A 23,736-nucleotide genomic window follows, 5' to 3' on the forward strand; every position below is an offset into this window, starting at 1 on the left:
ATTTTTACTTTTTTTATTAGTTCCTCTAGGGGACTTCAACCAGCGATCGTTAGATCGCTTGCACTATATACTGCAATGCTAATGTATTGCAGAATATCGTCTTTCTGACAGGCTTCTATTAAACCCTGCCGGAGGTCGACCTGGGGTCCTTCATTAGGCCCCCAGGCAGCCACAGCAACCATCGCCCACCCGCGATTGCATTGCGGTGGGCGCGATGAGCTGTTAGATGGGATCGCCCCCTCTTTCTAACTATTTAAACGCTGCGGTCGCTATTGACCGCAGCATTTAACGAGTTAAACGAGCGTTATTCTGAATTGTCGGCTATATTTACAAGCAGAACAGTTAGCACAATTAAAGGATCCCCAGGGGGAACCTCGACTACCAAACGGATTTTGAGGGGCGCTAGGAACATAATGGCTGGATGCATGGCCGGCCTTAGATACAGTGAAGGAAATAAGTATTTGATCCCTTGCTGATTTTGTAAGTTTGCCCACTGTCAAAGACATGAACAGTCTAGAATTTTTAGGCTAGGTTAATTTTACCAGTGAGAGATAGATTATATAAAAAAAGAATAAGAAAATCACATTGTCAAAATTATATATATTTATTTGCATTGTGCACAGAGAAATAAGTATTTGATCCCCTACCAACCATTAAGAGTTCAGCCTCCTCCAGACCAGTTAAACGCTCCAAAACAACTTGGTGCCTGCATTAAAGACAGCTGTCTTACATGGTCACCTGAATAGAAGACTCCTGTCCACAGACTCAATTAATCAGTCTGACTCTAACCTCTACAACATGGGCAAGACCAAAGAGCTTTCTAAGGATGTCAGGGACAAGATCATAGACCTTCACAAGGCTGGAATGGGCTACAAAACCATAAGTAAGACGCTGGGTGAGAAGGAGACAACTGTTGGTGCAATAGTACGAAAATGGAAGACATACAAAATGACTGTCAATCGACATCGATCTGGGGCTCCATGAAAAATCTCACCTCGTGGGGTATCCTTGATCCTGAGGAAGATGAGAGCTCAGCCGAAAACTACACGGGGGGAACTTGTTAATGATCTCAAGGCAGCTGGGACCACAGTCACCAAGAAAACCATTGTTAACACATTACGCCGTAATGGATTAAAATCCTGCAGTGCCCGCAAGGTCCCCCTGCTCAAGAAGGCACATGTACAGGCCCATCTGAAGTTTGCAAATGAACATCTGGATGATTCTGAGAGTGATTGGGAGAAGGTGCTGTGGTCAGATGAGACTAAAATTGAGCTCTTTGGCATTAACTCTACTCGCCGTGTTTGGAGGAAGAGAAATGCTGCCTATGACCCAAAGAACACCGTCCCCACTGTCAAGCATGGAGGTGGAAACATTATGTTTTGGGGGTGTTTCTCTGCTAAGGGCACAGGACTACTTCACCGCATCAATGGGAGAATGGATGGAGCCATGTACCGTCAAATCCTGAATGATAACCTCCTTCCCTCCACCAGGACATTAAAAATGGCTCGTGGCTGGGTCTTCCAGCATGACAATGACCCAAAACATACAGCCAAGGCAACAAAGGAGTGGTTAAAAAAGAAGCACATTAAGGTCATGGAGTGGCCTAGCCAGTCTCCAGACCTTAATCCCATCGAAAACTTATGGAGGGAGCTGAAGATCCGAGTTGCCAAGCGACAGCCTCAAAATCGTAATGATTTACAGATGATCTGCAAAGAGGAGTGGGCCAAAATTCCATCTAACATGTGTGCAAACCTCATCATCAACTATAAAAAACGTCTGACTGCTGTGCTTGCCAACAAGGGTTTTGCCACCAAGTATTAAGTCTTGTTTGCCAAAGGGATCAAATACTTATTTCTCTGTGCACAATGCAAATAAATATATATAATTTTGACAACGTGATTTTTTTTATTTTATATAATCTATCTCTCACTGGTAAAATCTGGCCTAAAAATTTTAGACTGTTCATGTCTTTGACAGTGGGCAAACTTACAAAATCAGCAAGGGATCAAAACTTATTTCCTTCACTGTATGTTTGACCAGTGCGGTCGCACAAGGCACCAGCCGCCACACGGCAAGAGGGGCGCGAGCGGGTGTGTGTGTATCTCCGCGCCGTTGAAACTACCAACGGGGATACACACACTAACTGCAGTCGCACCCGGGCGCTTCCTCACTTAGTGGCCATCGCTACCACTGTAGTAGCCATAGCGGCTGCTAGCGGTGACACCGGGCATGAGGGCGGTGGCGCCGCTAGCAGCTGCTGTGGCTGCTATAGCGGTAGCGACGGCACTATAGCAGAGCAGGGAGATCTCTCCCTGCTCTGCTGTCTACTAGCGCCACTGTAGCTCCCTTCAGCTACAGCGGCGCTAGTAGACAGCAGAGCAGGGAGATACCTCCCTTGCTCTGCTATAGTGCCCCCCAGTAGATATCAAACCCCCCCTTCCAGGATAGCGCCACCGTAGCTCCCTGAAGGAGCGGAATCCCCGTGTGGCCGGGGATTCCGGTCCTGGAGCGCTGCTTGATGCCTCTGTCCATATATGGACAGTGACATCAGGGAAAACTCTTGAAGCGGAATCCCCGGTCACAGCATTGCAGACTCTATGATCGGGGATTCCACTCCAGGAGAAGCCAATGACGTCATGGACACAGACGTCAGGAGCTTCTCCTGGAGTGGAATCGACGGTCATATCATCTACAACGCTGTGACAGGGGATTCCGCTTCAGGAGTTTCCCTGATGCCACTGTCTATATATGGACAGAGGCATCAAGCAGCGCTCCAGGACCGGGGATTCCGCTCCTTCAGGGAGCTACGGTGGCGCTATCTTTACTGGAAGGAGGGGGGATTGCTATCTACAGGGGGGCTGTGTGGCACTACCTACAAAGGACAACTGTGCAGGAGCACACAAAATACCCAGCTTTCCCGGGTATCAAAAAAAAGTGTGGAAATAAACTAAGATATAACTTTTATTTAATCTAGCTAAAAGGATTAATCCTTAACTCAGACTAAATAAAAGTTATAACTTAGTTTATTTCCACACATTTATTTGATAGCTGGGAAAGCTGGGTATTCTGTGTGCTCCTGCACCGTTGTCCTTTTTTGAATGTCTATTGCCCGCCAGCTATCGGTCATTTCGTAGTCCTTGCACTACCTACAAGGGGGCTGTGGGCAGTGTGGCACTACCTATCAGGGGGCTGTGGGCTGTGTGGCACTACCAGCCAGTGGGCTGTGTGGCACTACCTACCAGGGGGCTGTGTGGCACTACCTACCAGGGGGCTGTGGGCTGTGTGGCTCTACCAACCAGGGGGCTGTGGGCTGTGTGGCACTACCAACCAGTGGGCTGTGTGGCACTACCAACCAGGGAGCTGTGGGCTGTGTGGCACTACCAACCAGGGGGCTTTGTGGCACTCCCTACCAGGGGGCTGTGGGCTGTGTGGCACTCCCTACCAGGGGTCTTTGCGACACTTCCTACCAGGGGGCTGTGCGGCACTCCCTACAGGGGGCTGTGCGGCCCTCCCTACAGGGGGCTGTGTGGCACACTCTACAGGGGGCTGTGTGACGCTATCTACAAGGGGGCTGTGTGGCGCTATCTACAAGGGGGCTGTGTGGCGCTATCTACAAGGGGGCTGTGTGGCGCTATCTACAAGGGGGCTGTGTGGCGCTACCTACAAGGGGGCTGTCTGGCGCTGCCTACAAGGTGGCTGTCTGGCGCTACCCACAAGGAGGCTGTGTGGTGCTACCTACAAGGGGCTATGTGGTGCTACCCACAAGGGGGCTGTGTGGTGCTACCCACAAGGGGCTGTGTGGTGCTACCTACAAGGGGGCTGTCTGGCGCTACCCACAAGGGGCTGTGTGGTGCTACCTACAAGGGGCTGTGTGGTGCTACCTACAAGGGGCTGTGTGTCGCTACCTACAATGGGCTGTGTGGCGCTACCTACAGGGGAAATCTGTGAGTGGGGGTCTGATGGTCATTTTACTGAGTGGTGGGCTGATGGTCATTTTACTGTGACTGGGGGGTTGATGGTAATTTTTCTGTGAGTGGGGGGCTGATGGTCTTCAAGTGGTTTCCACCTCTGACCTCCAATTGAAATTAATAGGAGGCAGAAGATACCTGTGGCGCTCGTTTGGAGCTTTTTTTCCTGCGTCTTTTGCATTCGCTTCAACAGCTTAAGAAAAAACACAAAAAAAAGGTCACACAACGCTGTCAGTTGCTGAAGGAATTTTGAGGCAGATTTTTTTTGCTTTACAAAAAACGTGTGTGAACATGCCCTACGAGTGGAGTGCTTGTTCTTAGCCGTTTTCTGTCTTTCTCAAAACAATTTTTGGTAGGGGGGCCCTGAGGAAATTTGCAGGGACTGTATGGCACGATCTACAAGGGGGAGGTGGGGGACTGTATGGCACTGTCTACAAAGGGGAGGTGTGGGGGGCTGTATGGCACGATCTACAAAAAGGAGGTGGGGGATTATGGCACTGTCTACAGGGAGGCTATATGGCAAAATCTACAGGGGGGCATTATACTGTGTGAGGGCCACTAAGCGGACATTATACTGTGTAGGGGTACTACAGGGGGCATAATACTGTGGCCACAATTAGAGGACAAAATACTGTGTCCTTGAAGGGGTTGTAATATATTATGTTATTAAATATTATTATTATACTGTATGGGGGCACTAAAGGGGCATTATAAATTTTTTTTTGGCCATTTTTTTTTAATGATGGGGTGGGGCACCAAAGATCATTTCGCACAGGGCGCCATCTATCCTAGGGCCGGCCCTGGCTGGATGTATCCAACATGACAGCAAGGTTTAATAATCGCGGCTATAGCCAGAGAGACATTCGAAGGGGTTATCTAAGAGCGAAGCATTCAAGCCGTGATGGACTTTTGGTGAGTAAGCCCAAAAGGAAAAATGTGGACCAAAATGTTAGATTTATCACTACTTTTAATCCACAATGGATAGAGATCCGTGACATCCTAAAAAAACATTGCAGGGTTTTACTCACTGATCGGGATCTGGCAGTGGTTTTGCCCTGTTACCCCTCCATCACATGGAGAAGGTCTAAAAACTTGAGGGATCTTTTAACATCCAGCCATTATGTTCCAAGCGCCCCTCAAAACCAGTTTAGTAGTCGAGGTCTCCCCTGGGTATCCTTTAATTGTGGTAACAGTTCTGCTTGTAAATACATCCCACGTACCTTCAATTTTTACAGTTCTGACAGAGGTAAGGATTACAAGATTGTATATAATGTCACATGCAATACAGAAGCTGTGGTTTATTTTGCCACTTGTCCGTGTGACCTTATCTATGTTGGTATGACTAGTAGACCTATTGTTATTATACAATTTTATATATATTTTTTCACTATATTCTTCACGCTTACATATATATTTTATTTTTTTACGGTTCTGCACCATATATCTATCTAACTATATTTTTTATCACAATTAAATTCTTTTCAAGTGATATTATTTTGTACGTTTTTGTTTGTGTCCATTTTGTTTTTTTTTTTGTGCACTTTATTCACGTTTTAATTTCTCACCTTATTATATATATAATATTTATTTTTACAATTTATTTTTCACTTCACATCACTTCACGTTATATTATTATTACACTATATGTGTTGTATTATGTATGTACATATATCAGCTTTTTTTTCTATTGATATTTCATACACATACATGCTCATCATCAATGTTTAGGTATATATATTATATTTCTTTAAGGTAATTACCATCTTCTCATATTCCCCATATTCCATACCAGTCCCATTTAATTGTATTTTTCATATTTATATCGTGTTCTTTCATCTCGGTTGCATTGGCTGTGGTGTGTGCACGGGCGCTCGATCGCGCATTCGCTATGAGACCCGCATGCGGGAGTGCCGCTTAGCATCTGGCGTCATGCTGACTCATGTTTGAGGTCATCATGCGGCGCCTTGTCATCCTGACATGCGGCGCTTCCTGTGATGCGAGTTTCTTTCGGCTGGTGCGTCGAGTGCCGATTTGCGCTCATCACAGGTGAGCATAACCATTTAATTCTATTTAAACCCCTTGAGTTTTACTGTATGTAGCCTCCTGACGAAGCCGGTCTGTAGGGCGAAACGCGCGTCGAGGCGTTTTTTCATCCGGTTCCTGAGGTTGCCGGTCCCGCACCCCATCATGTCTCAGGGTCTGTTCTTGCCTTCATTTTTCCACCATTGATTATCCTTGATGACAATTTCCAGTACATTGTTATGGCCTTTTTGTGTCAGGATTTCTCATGATCACCCTTGTGTATTGTACGCGCATTTAGGTAGCACATTGTAATTTGAGCATGGTAATTCTATTCACACGTTTTATTCATCCCTCCCTGTGGGTTATATGAGTGGTTCCCGGCCGCTGATGGTTGGTTTACTCTGTTTGCCTATGTTTTTTTTACATCTGAACTTACTGTCTGTAATTCCGTATATGGTTCATTCTTTTTATTCCGTAGTATGTTATTGTGTATTATATTCAATAAACACAATCCAAAAGAAGAGGCAGCACTCCAGTGTTATAAAAATCCAATCCAATCCATCTATGTTCCAGATCTCTGGCCTCATCTTGGAAGTCAGAGAAGGAGGAGCAATTCCTCCGTACTCTAAGATACTGTCCTTTTGGTATCCCCCTTTTCAGCGGGGTCGGATGGTAGCTATCCCAAGACAACAGGCTGTTTGTTGCCGTAGATTTTCTGAAAAGTCTAGAGGACAGCCTACCAGTTCTATCAATAGTGATATAGATAGATAGATAGATAGATAGATAGATAGATAGATAGATAGATAGATAGATAGATAGATAGATAGATAGATAGATAGATAGATAGATAGATAGATAGATAGATAGATAGATACAGAAAAGATATCCTATATTCATTAATTTCTGAAGTAAATTTCAGTCAGAGCTCATTGTTATTCAGAGTCCCAACAAACTCCAGGAACTGTGTACTAGTGCCTGTCCATAATATAAGGATGTCATCGATGTATCTCAACCAGAGTGCCACCAACGACGTCCATACATCATTGTCCTCTATGAACACGTATCGTTCTTCCCACCAGCCCAGGAACAGATTGGCTAGTATCTGCTTGAATTGTGAAGCGTGGACGCGAACCAGGTCTCCACTTACCCTCATTCTCCCTCACTCACTGCGGCGTACAAATAAGCAGGCATCGCTTTCTTACTTGATATGGTTATCTATGCAGCAGTATCAATTTATCAAGGGTCCTGGTTGACCAATAGTGCTGCATTTATTACTACATCTTAGGTGCAAATATATTAGGACATTAGGTTATCCAGTGTCAGAGTTTGCACTAAGTAACATTGATTCAATCACACTTGAATGCCACTATATTATAAATATACACAATAAAAGTTAAATCTTAAATTACCTATTTTCCACTTTCTTCCAGTGGATTGCAAATATGTATATGTGATTTATTGTTTATTGACATTTATGTAATAAAAATGATATATTTAAAATAAAGTCATGTTTGTTCAATTTTTATGTTTTGCATCAATACTTTTTTAGAATCGTATTTGTTCACATACCGTGCGTAATGGCGCACAGCGTATCCGCCCTGGCAGCCGCAGGGATTTCCGGTCTAAAAACCGCACACCAAATTGTGGTGCAGTTTTTTTGTCAGAATGTACTCTTTGGAAAACGGAAGAGAAAAAAAAACACCCATATTTATCGTCTGACGTCCTGCAGACCGCCCCCCCCCCCCTGGGATGACGTTTCATCCCATGTGACCGCTGCAGCCTGTGATTGGCTGCAGCGGTCACATTGGATGAAATGTCATCCCAGGAGGCTGGCTTGGATGAAGAAGCACAGAATTTTGGATAGGTATGAGATTATTTTTTTCTGAGTTGCGATATTTGCGGCGGAATCACAGCTTTTCCTGCTTCAAAAATCACAACATCTGCTATTTGTTGCGGGTTTTACCTCCCCAATCAATTCAATGGGGAAAACCTGCAACAAAAAAGCATGGATTCTGCAAACAGAATTGACACGTTGCGGATGAAAAAAACGCACCGCAGGTGAATTTCCGAGCAGTTTTTCCACATCATTTATGCAGCGTGTGATTGACATTTGTTCAAATCTTATCCACTCTGCTGCTACTGTATGATTCTGCGGATTTTCCGCAACAAAGTACTGCAGAAAATCTGCAGTATTTACGCTACGTGTGAACTTCTCTTAAACTCTTAGGGTATGTGCACACGATGAGAGGCTTTTACGTCTGAAAAGACAGACTGTTTTCAGCAGAAAACAGCTGCCTCGTTTCAGACGTAAAAGCTCCTCCTCGCATTATGCGAGGCGTCTGTGACGCTCGTAAATCTTGAGCTGCTCTTCATTGACTTCAATGAAGAACGGCTCAAATTACGTAGCAAAGAAGTGTCCTGCACTACTTTGCCGAGGCAGTCAATTTACGCGTCGTCGTTTGACAGCTGTCAAACGACGACGCGTAAGTTACAGGTTGTCAGCACAGTACGTCGGCAAACCCATTCAAATGAATGGGCAGATGTTTGCCGACGTATTGTAGCCGTATTTTCAGTCGTAAAACGAGGCATAATACGCCTCGTTTACGTCTGAAAATAGGTCGTGTGAACCCAGCCTCAACAATAATGCAATGTTATAAGTCTGTATGGTATTACTTAAAGAGGCTCTGTCACCAGATTTTGCAACCCCTATCTGCTATTGCAGCAGATAGGCGCTGCAATGTAGATTACAGTAACGTTTTTATTTTTAAAAAACGAGCATTTTTGGCCAAGTTATGACCATTTTCGTATTTATGCAAATGAGGCTTGCAAAAGTACAACTGGGCGTGTTGAAAAGTAAAAGTACAACTGGGCGTGTATTATGTGCGTACATCGGGGCGTGTTTACTACTTTTACTAGCTGGGCGTTGTGTATAGAAGTATCATCCACTTCTCTTCACAACGCCCAGCTTCTGGCAGTGCAGACACAGCCGTGTTCTCGAGAGATCACGCTGTGACGTCACTCACAGGTCCTGCATCGTGTCAGACGAGCGAGGACACATCGGCACCAGAGGCTACAGATGATTCTGCAGCAGCATCGGCGTTTGCAGGTAAGTCGATGTAGCTACTTACCTGCAAATGCTGATGCTGCTGCAGAATCAACTGTAGCCTCTGGTGCCGACACGATGCAGGACCTGTGAGTGACGTCACAGATCTGCACTGCCAGAAGCTGGGCGTTCTGAAGAGAAGTGGATGATACTTCTCATCAGAGCGCCCAGCTAGTAAAAGTAGTAAACACGCCCCGATGTACACACATAATACACGCCCAGTTGTACTTTTACTTTTCAACACGCCCAGTTGGACTTTTGCAAGCCTCATTTGCATAAATACGAAAATGGTCATAACTTGGCCAAAAATGCTCGTTTTTTAAAAATAAAAACGTTACTGTAATCTACATTGCAGCGCCTATCTGCTGCAATAGCAGATAGGGCTTGCAAAATCTGGTGACAGAGCCTCTTTAAGTGCCTGTGCACAGAAAATAAAGTTTTCTGTTAGGGCATAACTTAAGTATGCCCCGATAGTCACTAAAGTTGGGTACACACTGCTTTTTTTTTGTTTCATTTTTAGCATGCGGTTTTTTGTTTTTTTTTGGTAGATAAACTCACATGTCTGTCAATGGGAGTTAAAGGAGTTGGCCATGAAAGAAATATTTTCTAAAAAGTTTTCCAAGCCTTGATTTGCCTTCCCTAAAAACCCCTACATACTGTTTGTTTACATCCATTGCTTCTGGTCCTGGCTGTTTCCTGTCTTGTAACTCACCATACCCATGATCCCTTGCTGCATCTGAGGAGACACTTACATCTCCCCTTCCTCCCTCCCCAGCATCTCACACTATTTGCATACTGCCACGCCCCTTTATGTTCACAGGTCATTCCCTGCTCTAATTACAGGCAGCTAGCTCCCTGCACACCCAGTAAATATCACACAGGGGGATGGGGGTTATATACAGGAACGTGGGGGTAATACACAGGGATGTTGGGGGTAATACACAGGGATGATGAGGTAATACTCAAGCATCACAGGGTATATGCATCGATGATGGTGTAATACACAGGAATGATATAACTATTATCCCTGTATATAACCCCCATCATCCCTGTATATAACCCCCATAATTCCTGCATATAACTGTCATCATCCCTATGTATTACCCCAACATGCCTGTATATAACCCCATCATCCCTGTGTATAACCCCCAACGTCCCTGTGTATAACCCCCACATCCCTGTATATAACCCCAACATCCCTGTATATAACCCCCATCACATCGCTGCAGAGGAATTTTGGCCCTCTCTTCTTAGCAGAATTGTTTTAATTTTGCTACATTGGAGGGTTTTTGAGCATGAACTGCCCGTTTAACTCTTCCAGGTCTACACCATTCCTTATTTTTTTCATTTTATTTTTCACTACCTGCCTTCCAAGAGCCAAAACGTTTTTTATTTTTCCGTCAATGGAGCAGCGTGGAGGCTTTTTTTTTTGCAGAAGGAGTTGTAGTTTCCATTGGAACTATTTATGGTACCATATAATGCACTGAGATACTTAAAAAAAAATTACTTGTGAGGTGGAATTCTAAAAAACGGTGTTATCCATTATTCTTTAGGTTTAATTTTTTATGTCTTTCACCGTGCGGTAAAAACGACAACTTAACTTTATTCTGCTTGTCAATATGATTATGGTGATAGCAAATTAATATTGTTTTTTTTTTTTAATGTTTTACTACTTTTGCCAAGAAAAAACAATATGTTGTTTTGTCATAACTTTTTTATATTTTCGTCGATTGAGCGGTGTGAGTGCTTAGTTTGTATTGGTACAAACAACCTTTTGATCACTTTTTTTTGTAAAAAAAAATTTTGAGCACTAAGGTGACCAAAAGAATTGAGATTCTGGTGCTTTAGATTTTTCTTTTTTGCGGCGTTCACAGTGTGAGTAAAATATTATACTGTAATAGTTCGGAATTTTACGGACAGGGCGATGCCAATTTTGTTTTTTTAACATTACTTTAGAGGAAAAATGGGAAAAGGGGTATTTTTAGCCAGCTTGAAAAAGGCTTACGTAGATCCAAAATGTTGCTGGTGCCTGTAGTATGGGGCAATAAAAAGATTTGCTTTTCTGAAATGCTGACATCAAAACGTCTTCCTAGCACCACCATATTTGACTATTGGTATGATGTACTTATGGTAGAATGCTGATAGCTTTATGCCAGATGTAACAAGACCCATGTTTTCCAAAAAGTTCCACCTCAGTCCACATGATATTATCCCAAAAGTCTTCTAGATGTTTTTAGGCAAATGTGAGACAAACTTTTGTGTTCTTTGTGGTCAGCAGTGGTTTGCGCCTTGTAACCAGGGCGTTAGGGGGGGGGCAATTGCCAAGGGCCTCCATACTCTGAGAGCCCCTCCCGGGTCTGCCAGCTGCTGCTACGGGGCCCGCGCCACCCGGCCCATAACATTTATGGGCCGGACGGCACGGATCCCCTCATGCTCGGAGGCGTCGCTAGCACCGGAGAGGGCCCTGGTGCTAGCGACAGCCACATTCACCTCAGGATGCAGATACAAATTAATACTATAAACTGCTGCAGGCCACAATAGGCCTGCAGCCTATAAGGAGCTGGAAAGAATCCCTGCGCAGGCAAACCGAACAATGCCCCAAATTATACCAATGGTCCTAGTGACTGATATAACAAACCAGAAAAAGAAACAAGTCACGACCAGATAATTGAAAAATTACGAACAATCTTTATTAAAGTCAATTAGACACAAAGAATTACATAAAAACAACTATACTGTAAAGGATCTGCCAGGCACAGCTTCGGGGTTAACGCCCATAGGTAATCAGTCGGCAACTGAGTCTATGTCTCTGAGACTGACTCCAGCTTCCACCACTCAGGCTGGCAGGCTTAGGAGTGGGAGAGCCTATCGCAGCCTGGCCAGACTCAGCTAGCTCCTGCCCTCGGTCTATTTATACCTGCCTTTCCTGTTCCTCCTTTGCTTGTGTTTCTTCTCGTGTGGTTTCCTGGCCCAGCTACAGCTTCTGACTATTTGATCTTGCTCCATACTGACCCTGGCTTACTGACTACTCTCCTGCTCTGCGTTTGGTACCTCGTACACTCCTGGTTTGACTCGACTCGTTCACCTCTCTTGTTGCTCACGGTGTTGCCGTGGGCAACTGCCCCATTTCCCTTAGCTTTGTGTACCCTTGTCTGTTTGTCTCGTGCACTTACTGAGCGTAGGGACCGCCGCCCAGTTGTACCCCGTCGCCTAGGGCGGGTCGTTGCAAGTAGGCAGGGACAGAGTGGCGCGTAGATTAGGGCTCACTTGTCCGTTTCCCTACCCCTATCACTACATAATCACAAGCCCATTACCTAGTCTACCCTGGTCTCTGTCTCTACTATGGACCCCCTTGAGACCCTGGCCCAGCAAATGCAGGGTCTCTCCCTACAGGTCCAGGCCCTGGCTCAGAGGGTCAACCAGCCTGACGCTACCATGGTAGTGCCCCTCACCTCACCTCTTGAACCCCACCTCAAGTTGCCTGACCGGTTCTCAGGGGACCGGAGGACTTTTCTCTCCTTTCGGGAGAGTTGTAGGCTCTACTTTCGCTTAAAGCCTCACTCCTCAGGTTCTGAGAGCCAGCGGGTGGGTATAATTATGTCCCGGCTCCAGGAAGGGCCCCAAGAGTGGGCCTTCTCCTTGGCTCCTGACGCCCCTGAACTTTGATCGTTTCTTTTCTGCTCTCTGACTCATTTATGACGAGACTGACAGGACTGCCTTTGCCGAGAGTCAGCTGGTGACCTTACGTCAGGGTAAGAGACCTGTTGAGGAGTATTGTTCTGACTTTAGGAAGTGGTGCGTAGCTTCTCGGTGGAATGACCCTGCCTTAAGGTGCCAGTTTAGGTTGGGTCTGTCGAACGCCCTGAAAGACCTGCTAGTTAGCTATCCCTCTTCTGACTCCCTAGACCAGGTTATGGCTTTAGCGGTACGACTTGACCGACGTCTCAGGGAACGACAACTTGAACGTTTTTGTGTTTTCCCCTCTGACTCCCCCATGATGCCTCCCGAGGTCCCGTTGCTTCGCTCTTCCACGGAAGACTCGGAGGTACCTATGCAACTCGGGGCCTCCGTGTCCCCCCGACAACGTAGAGAGTTCCGCAGGAAGAATGGTCTCTGCTTCTATTGTGGGGATGACAAGCATCAAGTGAACACCTGTCCTAGGCGTAAGAATAAGCAGCCGGAAAACTTCCGCGCCTAAGTGATCATCGGGGAGGTCACTTGGGCGCACAGGTATTTCCAGTAAATATGAAACGTAATAAAATCTTGCTTCCCTTTCAGGTCTCTTTTGGTGGTAGGTCTGCTACCGGCAGTGCCTTCGTGGATTCAGGGTCTTCTGCTAATATCATGTCTGTGGAATTTGCTATGTCTCTAGCTATGCCTTTGATTGATTTGCCTAAACCTGTCCCGGTAGTGGGTATCGACTCCACTCCTCTTGCTAATGGTTATTTTACACAGCACACCCCTGTTTTTGAACTCCTTGTTGGCTCCATGCATTTGGAGCAGTGCTCTGTACTGTTGATGCAGGGATTATCATCCGATTTGGTTTTAGGCCTTCCCTGGTTGCAGTTGCATAATCCCACGTTTGACTGGAATACTGGGGAGCTTACCAAATGGGGTAATGAATGCTTGACGTCATGTTTTGCTGTTAATTCCATTTCTCCCCCTGAGGAGGTGAACACGCTACCTGAGTTTGTGCAGGACTTCGCTGATGTTTTCTCTAAGGAGGCCTCCGAAGTGTTACCTCCTCATAGAGAATACGATTGCGCTATCGAATTGGTACCAGGAGCTAAGCTCCCTAAGGGTAGGATATTTAATCTTTCTTGTCCCGAACGTGAAGCCATGAGAGAGTATATCCAGGAATGCCTGGCCAAGGGTTACATTCGCCCCTCTACTTCTCCGGTAGGTGCTGGCTTCTTCTTCGTAGGGAAGAAGGATTGTGGTCTTAGGCCATGCATTGACTACCGTAACTTCAATAAGGTCACTGTAAGGAACCAGTATCCCCTTCCTTTGATTCCTGATCTCTTTAATCAGGTTCAGGGGGCCCAATGGTTCTCTAAGTTTGATCTACGGGGGGCGTATAACCTTATCCGCATCAAAGAGGGGGATGAGTGGAAGACTGCGTTTAACACGCCCGAAGGTCATTTCGAATACCTCGTCATGCCCTATGGGTTGTGTAATGCTCCTGCGGTCTTCCAGAATTTCATAAATGAAATTTTAAGGGATTACCTGGGGGTATTTCTTGTAGTGTACCTTGATGACATACTGGTGTTTTCCAAGGACTTGTCCTCCCACATTGAGCATGTCAGGAAGGTGCTCCAGGTCCTTCGGGAAAACAAACTGTTTGCGAAAACCGAAAAATGTGTGTTTGGGGTACAGGAGATACCATTTTTGGGTCAAATCCTCACTCCTCATGAATTCCGCATCGACCCCGCCAAGGTCCAGGCTCTGGCGGAATGGGTCTAACCTGCCTCCCTGAAGGCGTTACAGTGTTTCTTGGGGTTCGCTAATTATTACAGGAGATTTATTGCTAACTTCTCGGTCATCGCTAAGCCTCTTACGGACCTCACTCGCAAAGGTGCTGATCTCCTCCACTGGCCTCCTGAGGCTGTCCAGGCTTTTGAGGTCCTTAAGAAGTGCTTTATCTCGGCTCCGGTGCTGGTTCAGCCCAACCAAATGGAGCCATTTATCGTGGAAGTTGACGCATCCGAGGTGGGAGTGGGGGCTGTCTTGTCCCAGGGTACCAGGTCCCTCACCCATCTCCGTCCCTGTGCCTACTTCTCCAGGAAGTTTTCGCCCACTGAGAGTAACTATGATATTGGCAACCGCGAACTCTTAGCCATTAAATGGGCATTTGAAGAGTGGCGCCACTTCCTGGAGGGGGCTAGGCACCAGGTAACGGTCCTTACTGACCACAAGAATCTGGTTTTCCTAGAATCTGCCCGGAGGCTAAACCCGAGACAAGCCCGATGGGCGCTATTTTTTACCAGATTCAACTTTTTGGTTACCTATAGGGCTGGGTCTAAAAATATTAAGGCCGATGCACTGTCGCGTAGCTTCATGGCCAGCCCCCCTTCGGAGGAAGATCCTGCTTGTATTCTGCCTCCTGGTATAATCATTTCTTCTATTGATTCTGATTTAGTCTCAGAAATTGCGGCTGATCAAGGTTCAGCTCCCGGGAACCTTCCTGAGGACAAGCTGTTTGTTCCCCTGCAATTCCGGCTAAGGGTACTTAGGGAAAATCATGACTCCGCACTATCTGGTCATCCAGGCGTCCTGGGTACCAAACACCTCGTTGCCAGAAACTATTGGTGGCCTGGGTTGCCTAAAGACGTTAAGGCCTACGGTGCCGCTTGTGAGGTTTGTGCTAGGTCCAAGACTCCCAGGTCCCGACCAGCGGGCTTACTACGTTCTTTGCCCATTCCCCAGAGACCTTGGACCCATATCTCCATGGATTTTATCACCGATTTGCCTCCATCTCAAGGCAAGTCGGTGGTGTGGGTTGTAGTAGACCGCTTCAGTAAGATGTGTCACTTTGTGCCCCTCAAGAAACTACCCAATGCCAAGACGTTAGCTACCTTGTTTGTCAAACACATCCTGCGTCTCCATGGGGTCCCTGTCAATATTGTTTCAGACAGAGGGGTACAATTTGTTTCATTGTTTTGGAGAGCCTTCTGTAAAAAGTTGGAGATTGATCTGTCCTTCTCCTCTGCCTTCCATCCTGAAACTAATGGCCAAACCGAGAGGACTAATCAATCTCTAGAACAATATTTAAGGTGTTTTATCTCTGACTCAATTTGATGGGGTCTCATTCATTCCCCTCGCCGAATTTTCCCTTAATAACCAGGTCAGTAACTCGTCAGGGGTCTCCCCCTTTTTCTGTAATTTTGGGTTTAATCCACGGTTCTCCTCCGTTTCACCTGTAGTTCCAACAATCCTGAGGTAGAGGTCATTCATCGGGAACTGTGCACAGTCTGGGCCCAGGTTCAGAAGAACCTAGAGGCTTCCCAGAGCATACAAAAAACTCAGGCTGATAGAAGACGTTCTGCTAACCCCTTGTTTATGGTCGGGGATCTGGTGTGGTTATCGTCTAGGAACTTACGCCTTAAGGTGCCGTCCAAGAAATTTGCTCCCAAGTTTATTGGGCTGTATAAGGTCATTGAAGTCCTCAATCCTGTCTCCTTCCGACTGGAGTTGCCCCCATCTTTTTGAATACATGACGTGTTTCATGCCTCCCTCCTTAAACGCTGCTCCCCGTCCTTGGCTCCCTCGAGGAGACCTCCTGTTCCCGTTCTCACCCCTGAGGGGGTGGAATTCGAGGTGGCCAAGATTGTGGACAGCAAGATGGTCCAAGGCTCCCTCCACTACCTGGTCCGTTGGAGAGGATACGGGCCTGAGGAGAGGACTTGGGTACCCGCCCGGGATGTTCACGCTGGGGTATTGGTCAGGAAGTTCCACCTTCGTTTCCCCAATAAACCAGGTCCACTTAGAAAGGGTCCGGTGGCCCCTCATAAAAGGGGGGGGGTACTGTAAAGGATCTGCCAGGCACAGCTTCGGGGTTAACGCCCATAGGTAATCAGTCGGCACCTGAGTCTATGTCTCTGAGACTGACTCCAGCTTCCACCACTCAGGCTGGCAGGCTTAGGAGTGGGAGAGCCTATCGCAGCCTGGCCAGACTCAGCTAGCTCCCGCCCTCGGTCTATTTATACCTGCCTTTCCTGTTCCTCCTTTGCTTGTGTTTCTTCTCGTGTGGTTTCCTGGCCCAGCTACAGCTTCTGACTATTTGATCCTGCTCCATACTGACCCTGGCTTACTGACTACTCTCCTGCTCTGCGTTTGGTACCTCGTACACTCCTGGTTTGACCCGGCTCGTTCACCTCTCTTGTTGCTCACGGTGTTGCCGTGGGCAACTGCCCCATTTCCCTTAGCTTTGTGTACCCTTGTCTGTTTGTCTCGTGCACTTACTGAGCGTAGGGACCGCCGCCCAGTTGTACCCCGTCGCCTAGGGCGGGTCGTTGCAAGTAGGCAGGGACAGAGTGGCGGGTAGATTAGGGCTCACTTGTCCATTTCCCTACCCCTATCATTACATATACACAATAAAATAACATGAACCCTCGTAAAAAGATGGAATCAGAACATAACAGCAGCGTGGCCCCCCAGATGGTAGACTAGTCGCACGATCAAACAGAGAGCTAAAGTGCATAGATCAATAATTTTGGCCAGGTGCTAGCCATGGTACGTTTGCACAGATAGATACCTATACATAGAAGAGGTGCAAGTGCAATCTTAGGCAGATATAACATACAAAAGGCAGTATACCTACACCTACGCAGTACAAGAGTAGCCAGTAGATCAGGACCCGGGGGGGGGGAGAGGAGACCACTGCTGGAACCGACGCGCGTTTCGCTGATGCTTCGGCGTGATGACGTCACTGCATCACGCTAGTCTGAGCATGTTTCCTGCCCGGAGGCTGTGCATTGCTCCGTCCGTCGCGGGAACGGGGCAAGGAAAGTATAAACATTTTTTTTTTGGGGGGGGCACTGTGTAGCACTATATATAACAGGGGGCGCTGTGTCTCACTATATACAAGGGGGGATGATGTGTAGCACTATATACAACGGAGGGCGCTGTGTGGCACTATTTATAATGGGGGGTGCTGTGTAGCACTATATACAAGAGGGGTTCTGTGTGGCACTATATACACGGGGGCGCTGTGAGGCACTATACACAAGGGGGGCTGTGTAGTACTATATGCAAGGGAGGGGGACTGTGTAGCACTAAATACAAGGGGGGTTCTGTGTGGCACTATCTACAAAGGAGGGGGGCTGTGTGGCAATATACGGGTGGATTGTTGTGTAGCACGATACAAGGCAGGGGCGCTGTGTGGCACTATATACAAGGAAGGGGTGCTGTGTGGCACTGTATACAAGGGGGTGCTGTGTGGCACTATATATAAGGGGCGCTGTCGCACTATATACAAGGGGGGTGTGCTGTCAGGCACGATATACAAGGGGGGCTGTGTAGCACTATATACAAGGGAGGGGGGCTGTGCAGCACTTTATACAAGGGAGGGGGGCTGTGTAGCACTAAATACAAGGGGGGGTTCTGTGTGGCACTGTCTACAATGGAGGGGGCTATGTTGCAATATATGGGGTGATTGTTGTGTAGCACTATACAAGGGAGTGGCGCTGTGTGGCACTATATACAAGGAAGGGGTGCTTTGTGGCACTATATACAATTGAAAGAGTGGCTGTTTGGCACTATATACAAGGGGGGCTGTGTGGCCCTATATACAAGGGGAGGGCATTGTGGCATATACAAGGGGGTGTGGCACTATATACAAGGGGGGCTGTGTGGCATCATATACAAGGGAGGGGGGCTGTGTAGCACTATATATATGGGGTGTTCTGTATGGCACTATATACAAGGGAGGGGGATTGCTATGTAGCACTATATACAAGCAGGGAGGGCTGTGGCACTATATACAAGGGGGTGCTGTGTGGCACGATATACAAATGGCGGCTGTGTGGAGCTATATACAAGAGGGTACTGTGTGGCACTATATAGAAGGGAGGGGGGCTGCGTGGCACTATATATATTTTGTCATGTCAAAAAATCAGTACAAGATGAATAATTTCAAAAGTTTTTCCACCTTTAATGTAACCCATAATCTGTACAATTCCATTGAAAAACTGAACTAATTTAGAGGGAGAAAATACAAAAAATACAATAATGTGGTTGCATAGATGTGAACACCCTCTTATAATTGGGGATGTGGTTGTGTTCAGTATTAGCCCATCACATTTAAACTCATGTTAAATAGTAGTCAATACACAGCTGCCATTATTTAAAGTGATTCTGAGTAACCCCATATAAAGTTCAGCTGTTCTATTAGGATTTTCCTAATATTTTCCTAATATTAGGATTTTCCTGACATGTGACGGCAAATGCCATGTTCCCGAAAGCGGTTACAAAACATCAAAGGGATCTGATTGTTGAAATGCATCAGTCAGGAGAAGGGTACCAAAGAATTTCCATGGCATTAGATATACCATGGAACACAGTGAAGACGGTCATCAAGAAGTGGATTACATTTGGCACAACAGTAAGGGTATGTGCACACGATAACTGCAATTACGTCTGAAATTACGGAGCTGTTTTCAGGAGAAAACAGCTCCTGAATTTCAGACGTAATTGCACGTACTCGCGTTTTGCGGGGCGTCTTTTACGGACATAATGTGGAGCTGTTCTTCATTGGAGTCAATGAAAAACTGCTCCAATTACGTCCCAAGAAGTGTCCTGCACTTCTTTTGACGAGGCTGTAATTTTACGTGCCGTCTTTTGACAGCGACGCGTAAAATGACAGGTCGTCGGCACAGTACATCGTAAAGCCCATTGAAAGTAATGGGCAGATGTTTGCCGACGTATTGGAGCCGTTTTTTCAGACGTAATTCGAGGTGTAATACGCCTCCGTTACCTCTGCAAATAGGTCGTGTGAACCCAGCCTAACATTAACCCCTTAAGGACGCAGCCTAGTTTTGGCCTTAAAGAGGCTCTGTCACCAGATTTTGCAACCCCTATCTGCTATTGCAGCAGATAGGCGCTGCAATGTAGATTACAGTAACGTTTTTATTTTTAAAAAACGAGCATTTTTGGCCAAGTTATGACCATTTTTGTAGTTATGCAAAAGTCCAAGTGGGTGTGTTTAAAAGTAAAAGTCCAAGTGGGCGTGTATTATGTGCGTACATCGGGGCGTTTTTAATACTTTTACTAGCTGGGCGTTCTGATGAGAAGCATCATCCACTTCTCTTCAGAACGCCCAGCTTCTGCCAGATCACGCTGTGACGTCACTCACAGGTCCTGCATCGTGTCAGACGAGCGAGGACACATCGGCACCAGAGGCTACAGTTGATTCTGCAGCAGCATCAGCGTTTGCAGGTAAGTAGCTACATCGACTTACCTGCAGATAGGGGTTGCAAAATCTGGTGACAGAGAGTCTTTAAGGCTCAGAGCCCATTTTTCAAATCTGACATATTTTTCACTTTATGTGGTAATAACGTCGGAATGCTTAAACCTATCCAAGCGATTCTGAGATTGTTTTCTCGTGACACATTGGGCTTCGTGTTCGTGGTAAAATTTGGTAGATATATTCAGTGTTTATTGGTGAAAAATTGCAACATTTAGAGAATTTTTTTTAAAAATAGCATTTTTAAATGCATCTGCTTGTAAAACAGACAGTTATACCACCCAAAATAGTTACTAGTTCACATTTCCCATATGTCTACTTTAGATTGGCATCATTTTTTGAACATTCTTTTATTTTTCTTGGACGTTACAAGGCTCAGGCTGGGTTCACACGACCTATTTTCAGACGTAAACGAGGCGTATTATGCCCCGTTTTACGTCTGAAAATAGGGCTACAATACGTCGGCAAACATCTGCCCATTCATTTGAATGGGTTTGCCGACGTACTGTGCAGACGACCTGTTATTTACGCGTCGTCGTTTGACAGCTGTCAAACGACGACGCGTAAAAATACAGCCTTGTCAAAAGAAGTGCAGGACACTTCTTTGGACGTTTTTGGAGCTGTTTCCTCATAGACTCCAATGAAAACAGCTCCAAAAACGGACGTAAAAGACGCCGCGAAAACGGCGCGAAAAACGCCGCGAAAAATGCGAGTTGGTCAAAAAACGTCTGAAAAGCAGGGTCTGTTTTCCCTTGAAAACAGCTCTGGATTTTCAGAAGTTTTGGTCACTACGTGTGCACATACCCTTAGAACATAAACAGCAATTTCTCATATTTTTAAGAAAATGTCAAAAGCCTTTTTTTTAAGGAACCTCTTCAGTTCTGAAGTGGCTTTGAGGGGCCTATGTATTAGAAACCCTGATAAAACACCCCATTTTAAAAACTAGACCCCTCAAAGTATTCAAAACAGCATTTAGAAAGTTTTTTAACCCTTCAGGCATTTCACAGGAATTAAAGCAAAGTGGAGGTGAAATTTGTAAATTTCATTTTTCTTGCTGAATTTCAATTTTATTAAAAAAATTTCTGTAACACAGAAGGTTTTACCAGAGAAACACTACTAAATATGTATTGTAGATTCTGCAGTTTTTAGAAATGTCCCACATGTGGCTCTACTGCGCTCGTGGACTAAAACACAAGCTCTAGAAGCAAAGAAGCACCTAGTGCATTTTGAGGCCTCTTTTTTATTAGAATATATTTGAGGCAGCATGCCAGGTTTGAAGAAGTGTTGAGGTGCCAAAACAGTAGGAATCCCCCAATAGTGACCCCATTTTAGAAACTACACCCCTCAAGGAATTCATTTATGGTTGTTGTTACCATTTTGACCGCAGAGTTTTTTCACAGCACCTATTTGAATTGGGCTGTGAAATTAAAAAAATTTAATTTTTTCTAATAAAATGTCATTTGTGATCAAAATTTCTTATTTTCGCAGGGAACAAAATACCCCATTTTGTTGCCCAATTTGTCCTTAGTGCGGCAATACCCCATTTGTGGTGATAAACTGTCGGTTGGGCCCATGGGAGGGCTCAGAAGGAAAGGAGCGCTATGTGTTTGGTGGAGTCCAGATTTTGCTGGATTGGTTTTCGGGTGCCATGTCGCATTTAAAGAGCTCCAGAGGTATCAAAGCAATGGTAACCCACCAGAAGTGACCCCATTTTGGAAACTACACCCCTCAAGGAATTCAAATATGGTTGTTGTTACAATTTTGACCGCACAGTTTTTTCACAGCACCTATTTGAATTGGGCTGTGAAATGAAACAAATTTCTTTTTTTCCAATAAGTTGTCATTTTTTTTATCAAAATTTCGTATTTTCACAGGGAACAAAATACCCCATTTTGTTACCCAATTTCTCGTGAGTGCAGCAATACCCCATTTGTGGCGATAAACTACCGTTTAAGCCCATGGGAGGCCTCAGAAGGGAAGGAGCGCTGTGTGTTCTTTGGAGTGCAAATTTTGCTGGTTTGGTTTTCGGGTGCCATGTCGCATTTGCAGAGCCCCAGAGGTATCAAAGCAATGGAAACCAACCAGAAGTGACCCCATTTTGGAAACTACACCCCTCAAGGAATTCATTTATGGGTAATGTGACCATTTAGACCCCATAGTTTCTTCACAGAACTTATTTGAATTGGGCTGGGAATTTTTAAAAAAATATTTTTTCCAATAATATGTCGTTTTAGCTCAAAAATTCTTATTTTCACAAGAAATAAAATACTCAATTTTGTTGCCCAATTTGTCCTGAGTGCGGCAATACCCCATTTGTGGTGATAAACTGCCGTTTGGGCCCATGGGAGGGCTCAGAAGGAAAGTAGCTCTATTTGTTCTTTGGAGTCCAGATTTTGCTGGATTGGTTTTCGGGTGCCATGTCGCATTTGCAGAGCCCCAGGGGTATCAAAGCAATGGAAACCAACCAGAAATGACCCCATTTTGGAAACTACACCCCTCAAGGAATTCATTTATGGGTGTTGTGACCATTTTGACACCATAGTTTTTTCACAGAACTTATTTGAATTGGGCTTGGAATTAAAACAAAATAAATTTTTTCCAATAATATGTAGTTTTGGCTGAAAATTTCTTATTTTCACAAGAAACAAAATAACCCATTCTGTTGCGTAATTTGTTCTGAGTGCCGCAATACCCCTTTTTTGGTGATAAACTGCCGTTTGGGCCCATGGTTGGCTCAGAAGGAAAGGACCACCATTTGGCCTACTGGGGATTTTCTGGTGCGTAGTCATGTATGCAGAAGCCCCTGAGGTACCAGTACAGTTGAAACCCGCAAGAAGTGAACCCATTTTAAAAACTACACCCTTAAGGCATTCATCTAGAGGTGTAGTGAGCATTTTGACCGGAGACATACACCCCATAAACTGTAATGTGGGTTCTCCTGGGTACGGAAAATACCCTACATGTGGCTGTTATCACCTGCCTGGGCACACAGCAGGGCCCAGAGGGGAAAGACGAGGGGGGATAAGCTGTGCAGAGTACATCAGGGTAAGTAAAATAGGGGTAAATTATAAACCAAGGGATGTATGATAAATTTTAAAACACTTTCATATAGAGCTCTGGTTTTTCGGGACACATGTCACATTGATATATTGTGTCCTCCCTTATCCCCCTCTTATAGCAGACTTTGCACCTCTTTTGACTTTTACCCTTCTTGCCAGTTTGGGGAACTTCTCCTGGAAAGTGTTGCCCTGGTACGATGCGTGTGGCCTCGCTTCCAGAAGTACTGGGTGCCCCCCCCTTCTTGGTCCCTAAAGATTAGGTTCTTGATAATCACCTCTTGAAATTCCAGGAAAGTTCCCGTCTGGCCTGCACATCGACGTAGCACGTACACATTGTATAATGCCATCTGTATGATGTGCACGGCCAGCTTCTTATACCACACCGCATGGCGCTGTAGGGCTTCAGCACTTGATCTGACAAGTCCACCCCTCCCATGTACCTATTGTAGTCCAGGATGCAGTCTGGTTTGGGGGTCTCTATACTGGTACCTCGTACCACATGGGTACTGGTGTGGCCATGTATTGTTGTCAATACAAGGACATCTCTCTTGTACTTGACACACAATATGTTGCTGCTAGAATGTGCCCTGCTCTCCCCCCTTCTGAGTGTTTGCCCAAGCA

The sequence above is a fragment of the Rhinoderma darwinii genome, chromosome 3 (assembly GCF_050947455.1).
Source record: "Rhinoderma darwinii isolate aRhiDar2 chromosome 3, aRhiDar2.hap1, whole genome shotgun sequence".
Classification (NCBI taxonomy): domain Eukaryota; kingdom Metazoa; phylum Chordata; class Amphibia; order Anura; family Rhinodermatidae; genus Rhinoderma; species Rhinoderma darwinii.